This window comes from Papio anubis, chromosome 15 (genome assembly GCF_008728515.1).
Source record: "Papio anubis isolate 15944 chromosome 15, Panubis1.0, whole genome shotgun sequence".
Classification (NCBI taxonomy): domain Eukaryota; kingdom Metazoa; phylum Chordata; class Mammalia; order Primates; family Cercopithecidae; genus Papio; species Papio anubis.
Window position 1 is genome coordinate 87,609,723 of NC_044990.1, and position 9,154 is coordinate 87,618,876.

General features: G+C 36.6%; 1 long non-coding RNA gene across 1 annotated transcript; it reads right to left on the bottom strand.

The window, feature by feature from the left end:
* Window positions 1–275: 275 nt before the first annotated feature.
* LOC103879466 lies at window positions 276–8,847 on the bottom strand. Its single transcript, XR_640096.4, has 3 exons — window positions 7,385–8,847; window positions 7,109–7,203; window positions 276–769 (listed from the first exon to the last, which is right to left on the bottom strand). It is a non-coding gene; the product is annotated as an uncharacterized LOC103879466 (long non-coding RNA).
* Window positions 8,848–9,154: the final 307 nt, after the last annotated feature.

Below are 9,154 nucleotides of genomic sequence, written 5' to 3' on the forward strand. Positions count from 1 at the left end.
TGGGTTTCAATTCATTATAATTTTTATCCCTTTCGAAGCTCAAATTGTCCCATATTTGGCCAAAGGGGCCTTTTAAAATAAACTCCTGAGTCTTTTGAAGTGAGTCTACAAATCTTTGATAGCTTCCTTATTATCTGGTATGTCAAGATGTTCCGACTCTGTTTCTTTTAATGGAAAATGATAATTCAAGGCCACAGTCTTGGCATTAAGGATGTTCATTGCTGTCTGGTTAGTCATCATTGTTAGGCCTTTTCAGTAGAAAAAGCTAGGAATAATAGACAGGTAGATATGTAATTTAATTATCTATTTAAAGATAAAATACTTCTTGAGGACCTACCAATGCTTTTGATTTAAACTTCAAGTCTAAAGCATTCATATTTCTCTTCTTCTAATTAAATCTCTATATTCGTTCTTTAATACGAAGAATCCTGGTTCTCAAAGACACAGATGATAATTTATAATGTCTCCAAAGGGTTCATTGCTTTCCCACATTGCACAAATAAGTCTCAGAATAACAGTACTAGGCTACCAACACTGAGTTTGATTGCTAAGAATAGTTTAAATATATGTATGTATGCTCATTCTCTCTCCAATTTTTATCTTGTACTTTTCTACATTGTCATGTCTCATAACCATTTCATACTATGCTGTCTGTTTTATCCATTTAGTCTTAGTCCCATCAGTAAGTATACATTTATTTCACTCTATTTAAAATAATGTCAGTTTGTCTGCAGTCATTTTGGCTTTCTGAAGTTTGCTCTCGGTGATTCTGTAGGAAGAAGTCAGGAAAGAAAATTCCCTAGATTATTAAACATTGACAATTGTTTGTCTGGGGTTTGTGTACTTGAATGCCAGTTTTGCTAGCTATAAAATTCTTGGCTCACATTTTTCTTTACCTTGGGTATTTTAAACATGTTACTCCATTTTCTTCTGGCATAAAATATTGGTGTCTTAAAGAAAAGCTGATGATAATCTAATTTTCTTTTCTATATAAGCCATGTCTTATTTTGCCTAGATAGTCATCAAATTATTATTGCTCTTTTTCTGTAAAATTTAGTAATTTTACTAATGTATGTCTTAGTTTAGTTGTTTCCTTTATATTTCCTGGTTTATAATGAGTTATTTTGATTTATAGCTTCAAATCTATTTTTTAATTGAAAGAAAGTTATTGATCGCAAATTTTAGTATTTGTCATTATCTGTTGTTTTGGCTTCACACATCAGTCTCCTATTCAGTTGTCTTTATCTGTTTTCAGTGTTTGCCACTTTCATGCTTTCAATTATCTTCATTGTCTTTTTAATTTTTTTTTCCTTTTTTACCTTCTGCTTCTCCTAAGTTAACATAAGTTGTGTCCATTCAATCTTTTTTTTAAGACTGTATTTCTAAAATTTTTATTTTGTATTTATATTATTAAATTTTTCACCTCATTGCTAAAATGTTTGTAATTATGATTTATGTTCTTTTATGTCTCACATCTTTTTTAAACCTTTTATCTCATTCTGAAATTATACTTTACAATTTTGCTGTTTTCTCAGGATGTCTTTTTATCTTGTTTTCATTGTCTACCAAGATGTTATTCTACTTCTTATTCTCTTTTTTCTTAAAGTAACTTTGTATGGAATTTGACCTCCATGCTTTCCTGTTGATTTTATGTAAATTTAATTTTCCTGGATTTTTAGAAGGAGGCTTGCTTCAGATAGCTTTTTTATTATCTTGTAAAGAACTCTCTTTTATGTTGTTTTGTATCATTTTTAAAGATACAGCAGTTTGCTTTTTGACATGTCATGTCCCTATTCCTCTCCTCCACTTTCTCTTTCTTTCTTTTCCATGGTCATTTTCTCCTCTAAGTTGGGGTCCCCAATCCCCAGGCGGCGGACTGGTACTGGTCTGTGTCCTGCTAGGAACTGGGCGCACAGCAGGAGGTGAGCGTCAGACCAGAGAGCATGACCACCTGCGCTCCGCCTCCTGTGGGATCCCAGAGAACATGACCGCCTGAGCTCCGCCTCCTGTCAGATCAGTGGCATTCAATTCTTACACAAGCAGGAACCCTGTTGTAAACTATACATTCGAGGTTTTGTACTGCTTATGAGAATCTAAGGCCTGATGATCTGAGGTGGAATAGCTTCATCCTGAAACCATCCTCTCCACGAAACTGGTCCCTGGTACCAAAAAGTTTGGGGACTGCTGCTCTAAGCAATTTTCCTCATTTCAGCACTCTACCCTGGAAGGATGCCCTTGAAGACTAGTTTCAGCAGTTAATAGGGTCCAGACCCAGCCTCTTCCGACCTTACCACAGACCCCTTGCACGCAGACTCAGAAAAATCCTCTCAGTTTGAGTTGGTCTCTCCAAATTGGCACGTCTCTCTTGCTCTGTCTGTTGGCTCTTTGGGGGCTCTTGTGTCCACCTCCCTGGGGGTCCTTGTGTCATGTCTACATCCCCGGGGGTCCTTGTGTCTACATACCTAGTGCTCTCTGACATTCCTTTCCATGTAGGTGCTGGCAACACATGGCCTTGTGGGTGTTGCTGGCTTGCTCGGGAGACTTGTAAGTCATCTTTCAGGGGATATCTTATTGTTTTATTTTATTGTAAATGTTGATGTTGTCGATTGACTTTTTTGGGGGGCGAGAGAGAAATCTAATGGCTCTTTTTATAGAGGGATTCAGGAACATCCCAAACTATGCTGGCACCACCAACACCATCCTTTCAGAACTCCTGGTGCTCGTTTTTCAAAGTCTTTTAATTAGCTCATAGATTTATCTCGCTGCCTGAACCACATTCTGGATTCTTTTAGGGGTGAGGAATTTAACACAAATCTTCTGTTTTATGTTCACTTAGGGTAAGTCTAGTGTGTATGGCTCAATAAATGTGAATTATTAAATACATTAAGTTAATGGAAATTTAGAGCCTGTAGGAATTTTAAAGGTTAACTAGACTAATGTTTTCAATTTATAGCATTGGAATTTGTGTTTTAAATATTTTTTTCCAAATATATCATTTCTTTATTTTTTGGTGTTTTTATTAATGAAGTGTTTGAATGAGTATAATGTGATAAATACATCAGTCCTTTTGAGTTTTCTGATTTTGGAGCATTATTAGAAAAGCTTTCTCCCGTCTAAGTTATCAAGAAACAAATCCTCATGAAAACCTGCTTTATCTGTATGTTTGTCGGGTTTATTTTTGTTGTTCTTTTTAACATTTAAGTATTTAATGCAGCTAAAGTTATTCTGGTGTTGGCTGAGAGGAGGGGAATCTCACTTCATTATTTTTTTCCTGCAGATGATAGTCATTTGCAGTTGTTCCAACATGATTTATTAAATAATCAAACCATTTTTCTCAAATGATTATAAATGCCATCTTTATCACATACAGGAATCTTGTATGTGATAAATATGTTCCTGAATTATTATTTTTTCTCTCTTTTTCTAAATTTGCGTCCCTATTCCTTTCTCTTACCTAACAGTGCAGATAGCTTCTCCGAAACATCACATATGGTGATGATAGTAAACACTACTGCCTGTGACTGATCTTACCAGGAACACTGCCTCATGTTTGCCTTTGAAGCATCATATAATATTGGATTTTGAGTTGATACATAGAAATATTTGTATTTTGCTACTATCTACTTATTCCTATTTTGGTAATTATTTTGTCAAATTGGAAATAGATGCTTAATTTAAATAAATAGATGCTAAGTTTTCAGCTTCAATAGAGACAAGCTTGTGATTTCTTTTACTATTTTCACATAAAAATTATAGAATTTTCTAATATTGAGTCATCTTTTTATTCTAAAAGTAGGCCATCATACTTCTTCATAGGGTGTTTATTAAAATAGAGGTTTGGATTTTATAAAATATTTTATTTAGCATTTTTGCATCATTATTCATAAATAAGATTGATCTGTAATTTTGATTTCTTTTTCTTTTAACTATCTATGCAAGAATTATAAACAGAATTTGCAATTCTTTTTCTGTACTTTCAAGCAGTTTAGATAGCATTGAAGTTACCTGAATATTGGAAGATTGCTGGGCTTCCCCTATGAACTTCTTTAAGTTGCTGCATTGTGGGAATTAGCACTTAGTCAACTTTTGTTTTTTCTTGCTCCAATAATTTATCTGCTTTGTTTGTTCTTGTCATATGGGATCAGTTTTGTTAATGTTACTAAATCACTTATTTATCCTGATTCTCAAATTCATGTGCACAGGTTTAAGCAAAATAATCTCATCTAATTCATCCATTTTTTGTCTTTCTGTTTCTGTTAAGATTATTGTTTCTTAACAATCACGTATAGAACTTTTTTCTTTTCTGATTCACAAATTTCCATTTTTATTAGTACCTTCCATTGCTGTGTTAGGTGATATTTCTTATTCTTTTTCAATTTATTGTGTGTTTATTACCTTCGTTTTGACTCTTATTTATATAAATACTTAAGGCTATTAATCACCCTTTGAGTGTTGTTTTTGCTGTGTGGCACAGATTCTGATGTAGAGTGTTGTAGTATCTCTATTTTTCATATATTATAACATTTTGGTTTTGATTTTATCCTATGGTTGAGATTTTTGTTTTGGTTTTGTTTGTCTGGTAAATATATGTAATTATATGCAGTCATGGTTTTTGTTTGTTTGTTTTCTATCTTTAAAATTAATTTTGGACTTAATTCCCTTGTGACCAGGGCAACAATGAAAATCTGTCACTTGACAGATCTGAAAAAGTTAATGGCTAAACGTGACTTCCTCTCCTAAGGCCACACCTCCCTCTCGCTCTTGTCTTGTCTGTCTTCCTCACACCTTGTGAGTAAACATTTATACAATTATTCTAAACCAATAGCATTTTCAAGCAGAGAAACTCCTTTTTATGAGGTCTTTGTGCAAAGTACAGAAAATAATTATTATTATTTACAAATATTAACTCCACTAAATTCTGATGGTTTTTCAAATCTTAGTCATGAAATTTTAAATCACCAGTGGTAACTGAGGCTTAAGCTTATAACTGGGTCCTGTGTATAAAAACACCAAGCCAGTGATCTTTGTGATGGTAGAACCTAGTTGTTTCAGTCGAAGATTGTGATTACAGCCAAACAATCTTTATGAGATTTGATAATGCACATTATGTAAATGGAAAATAGTGGCAAATTAATTGATCCCATTACAGTTTTCCATTGCTGACATAAACTATTTGACTTGAAAGCTAAAGTGTGCAATGGTTCCTATTTACCTGCTCATAGGAGATAGAAAATGCTATTAGGCTTATGATAAACTTTTTTATTGACATAAAATGTATAACTATGTGATATGGTCACAGAGATTTAGGTCAAATGTGACTGATGAATAAATAGGTCTGAGGGACTCAGGAAGGAACAGAAGGCCCCCAGGCTGGAGTCTGCTGAATGTATATCTGCAAGTTAGGCACACTTTTCTTCTAGAAATCTTCTCTTTTTTTAATAAAAGGGATAATCAGGATTAACAAGAAACTAGTGAGGATGGGGTGATTGATGATTTATCTGATATTAATATAGACTCCATAATCCCTCTTAGTTTACTAAATGAAAGGCCATTACCAGCATCAGCAGCATATTAGCTAATTATTACCGTGCATATTCACTTTACCTACAGATTTCATTTCATTATCACAACAACCCTTGGAGGTAGTTATTCTTATTATCCTAATTTTACAGATGAAGAAATAATAAATATTTATTGTACTAAGCACTTTAAACACAGTAAGTCATTTAACAAGACAAATTTAGGTGTCAATTATGGAGTATTAAAAACTATATGAGGCTTTCTAATATCCTGGGTTTTTTGTTTGTTTGTTTGTTTGTTTACATCTGGTAAAGTATTCCCCATTGAATTGATATGAATGTTGGACACACATCCTTCATCCAATCAATTTTTAACTGTCAGGGCCCTTTTGTTATACTACAGAATGTCTCAATTCCAGAATAATATATTATTCTGAAATGTTTTCTCCATCAGTATTGTAAATTTCTGATTATCCTTGTCAAATGTCCTAACTACTGACCATCCTGGGGAACTTCTCATAGCCTGATCATTCAACAGTTACACAGAGGCATATGTAACTAAGAATGTAAAGTTAGTAAGTAAAAATGGAGCAAGAGACCTTCTGCCGTCATGGGCATACCTGTCAGGTTGAAGCATTGCAATACCTGGATGAAAGTGTCCATTCTATTTTGGAATTATGGCCCAGAAAATATGACTGATTTAGTTAAAAGCAAGGGACAATATCCACAGCCAAGCCAATGGAGAGAAGAGAGCACACAAAAGTGGTTGAGACAACTCCACCTAATCACAGCTGGCAATATTGCAGTCAAATCTTTCATGTGATTTTGTGTTAATTTCTCTTAATTTGTGTCTGTGTTGTATCACTAAGGGTAACCTTACTTGACATTAAAGGGATGATAAATGAAGGTTCTACAGTTCTCGAAGGTCACCGTGTCTATTCTGTCGTGTAGCTTATTCACAGAGACATCACCATGTCACCCAGGATGTCCTGGAAGGAGTTAAAGGCAGGACTTGGCCGGGCGCAGTGGCTCACGCCTGTAATCCCAGCACTTTGGGAGGCCGAGGCGAGCTGATCACAAGGTCAGGAGATCAAGACCATCCTGGCTAACATGGTGAAACCCCGTCTCTACTAAAAAATTTTTAAAAACTAGCCGGGCGAGGTGGTGGGCGCCTGTAGTCCCAACTGCTTGGGAGGCTGAGGCAGGAGAATGGCATGAACCCGGGAGGCAGAGCTTGCAGTGAGCCAAGATCGTGCCACTGCACTCCAGCCTGGGCGACAGAGTGGGACTCCGTCTGAAAATAAATAAATAAATAAAACTGGACTTGGGTGGCAGTGGACCATGGGTCATCTGTGTGACCTTGGGCCACCATTTAACCTCTCTGCCCCTTGGTTTCCCCATCTGCAAACTGAGATTGGGCCAGTTGGTCTCAGAGCCTCTTGCAGCTCTTTAATTGGATAGAATTTGGGACTGAAATTCACCACATCCCTGGCATTTTACCAGATGCTTCCTCCAGCAAATGCAGTGGTGTTAAATACATGTTTCCCCTTTTCTTTTGCTCTCAAGAATCCCTGTAAACTGCTGCTCACCTGGGCACATGGCTATGACTAAATCGCCCTTCTGACGCACTCGTGAATGGAAACAGCAGAATCATCACTCTCTCTCTTTCAAAAATGAGGCAAGCCTAGACACAAGCAGAGAGTACTGAGACTCTAAAGATTAAATACAATGTCCACCTACTTCCCAATTGCGGTGACCAATCACAAAATAGAACCACAGCAGCCCCAGACCTGGCCCCTCAGACAAGCAGGCCTGAGCCTCCCACCCCGCTCTCCCTGCTGCCCCTCGTCTCTCAGAAACTGTACATTTCCATCAAGCTGGAGACCTCTGTTCTCCTCTCCTCATGGTGTCATCAAGTGTCATAATGTACACGTATCGTATTTGCCAGGGATCGCTTAGCAACAGAACCCTGTGTTCTGCCAATTTGCTTTTCATGCTGACAACCTAGATTTCACAGAAGTTGTGTTTTCTAGAAGGCTTTACAGACCGGAAAGGGTGACAAAGGGATGTCTCATCGCAGATGCAGACAGAGACTGGCCCTGGCCGCCCCTGTTTATGATTTCTGGGGATATTTTAGATGCTATGATGGCACAGTATTCAAAAACAATTTATTTTTAATCTCCGGCTATTAATCACAGTAGATTGACGTCAGTTAGCTCATAAAGCTGAGGATATAAAGTACTGTATTTGTGAAGAAATATCAACTTGATTTTAGTCACAAACATTAAAAGCTAGCATAAAACTAATTTATTGCCAATGGGGTGTTCATAGTGCATTTGTGATGTCTGCTCACCTTGCAAAAAATGTTATTTTATTGGAGAAACATTCATTTTGAGAACTTAGACTTCTCCTGCAGGGTAAAGGGGAGAGCATAGAATCTGAGGTGATTTTATCTTTGTCCTTCAACTTGTCTTTACTCATGCTGTGTGGGGAGGGGAGGCAAATATTGTATCACACATTGCAAAGCAGAATAATGTTACCAATGTTTGTAATAAATGCATCTCATTTTAGTGCAGGCCTTATAAAATAATTTAATATGTATGATTTATTTTAAAAGAGTATCTAACCAGGGCAATAACAAAGTACACAATGGATTATGGAGTGTTGTTCCCTCTAAAGAAGTCACTGCTTCTCATTAATTATTCCCCATACATACTATAATAACTAATATGATTAATATGTAATAATATAATTAAGCCAATTCATTGGCTGATGACAGTTTAATCTATTTTCCCTCATATTTCTTCATGAGATTATGTGAGTCTGAATTAATCATAGGTGAATTGGTATAAAATTATGCACCAATTTTCCAGAATTTCTCACCCCAGCCATTGCAATAAATGAACTGAAGTTCCTGCAGGTAAGTTTCCAGACCAATTACATTTTTCTCATACTTCTCTTTTGAGGTATATGGGGCTAAATTATGAAATGAGTTATTTTATGTTCAGACGGGCAGCAGCTTACAGAAATTAATGGACTGGTGGCGGTTTAATAGCAAGCTGATTGGCAAGCTGGACTTTATTATTTCTTCTAGTGTGTGCTCTGAAGGACCCCAGCACTCAAATTGTTTCTGCTTATCGTTCATTCAGCCTTTACTTAAGGAGCATCTATTATGTCCCAAACATTAGAGAGAAGCAGAACTGTAGTAAAGAATCAAGTTCTCTTAGAGCTTACATTCCACTTGGCCACAAAAGGAAGGGCCTCTCCCAACAGTAAATGAGTGAATAATCCTCGGGGTCAATTCAAAGAGCAGCAAGGACTCGGAAGAGGACAATACAGCGTAACACTGATGTGGCCGTGCTCCCGTGGCAAAGGGTGCCGCGGCTTGGACTATCTATAAGCTTGTAGAATGCGCTTCACAAAAACGCTCTTCCTCTCCTGACCCCATCCTGATGGGTTTCTTGGAAGCACACATGTACAACTGCAGGCTTGTCCTCTACCATTTGAACTTTCTAAATGGTAACACTAGATCCTCCATAAAAACATGAAGTACCCCACTCACAGAAGTGGATTTTGTGAGCCTAATATCTTTGTTCTCTCTCTGCCTCTGAAAAAAGATAAAAGACAGAAAGTTT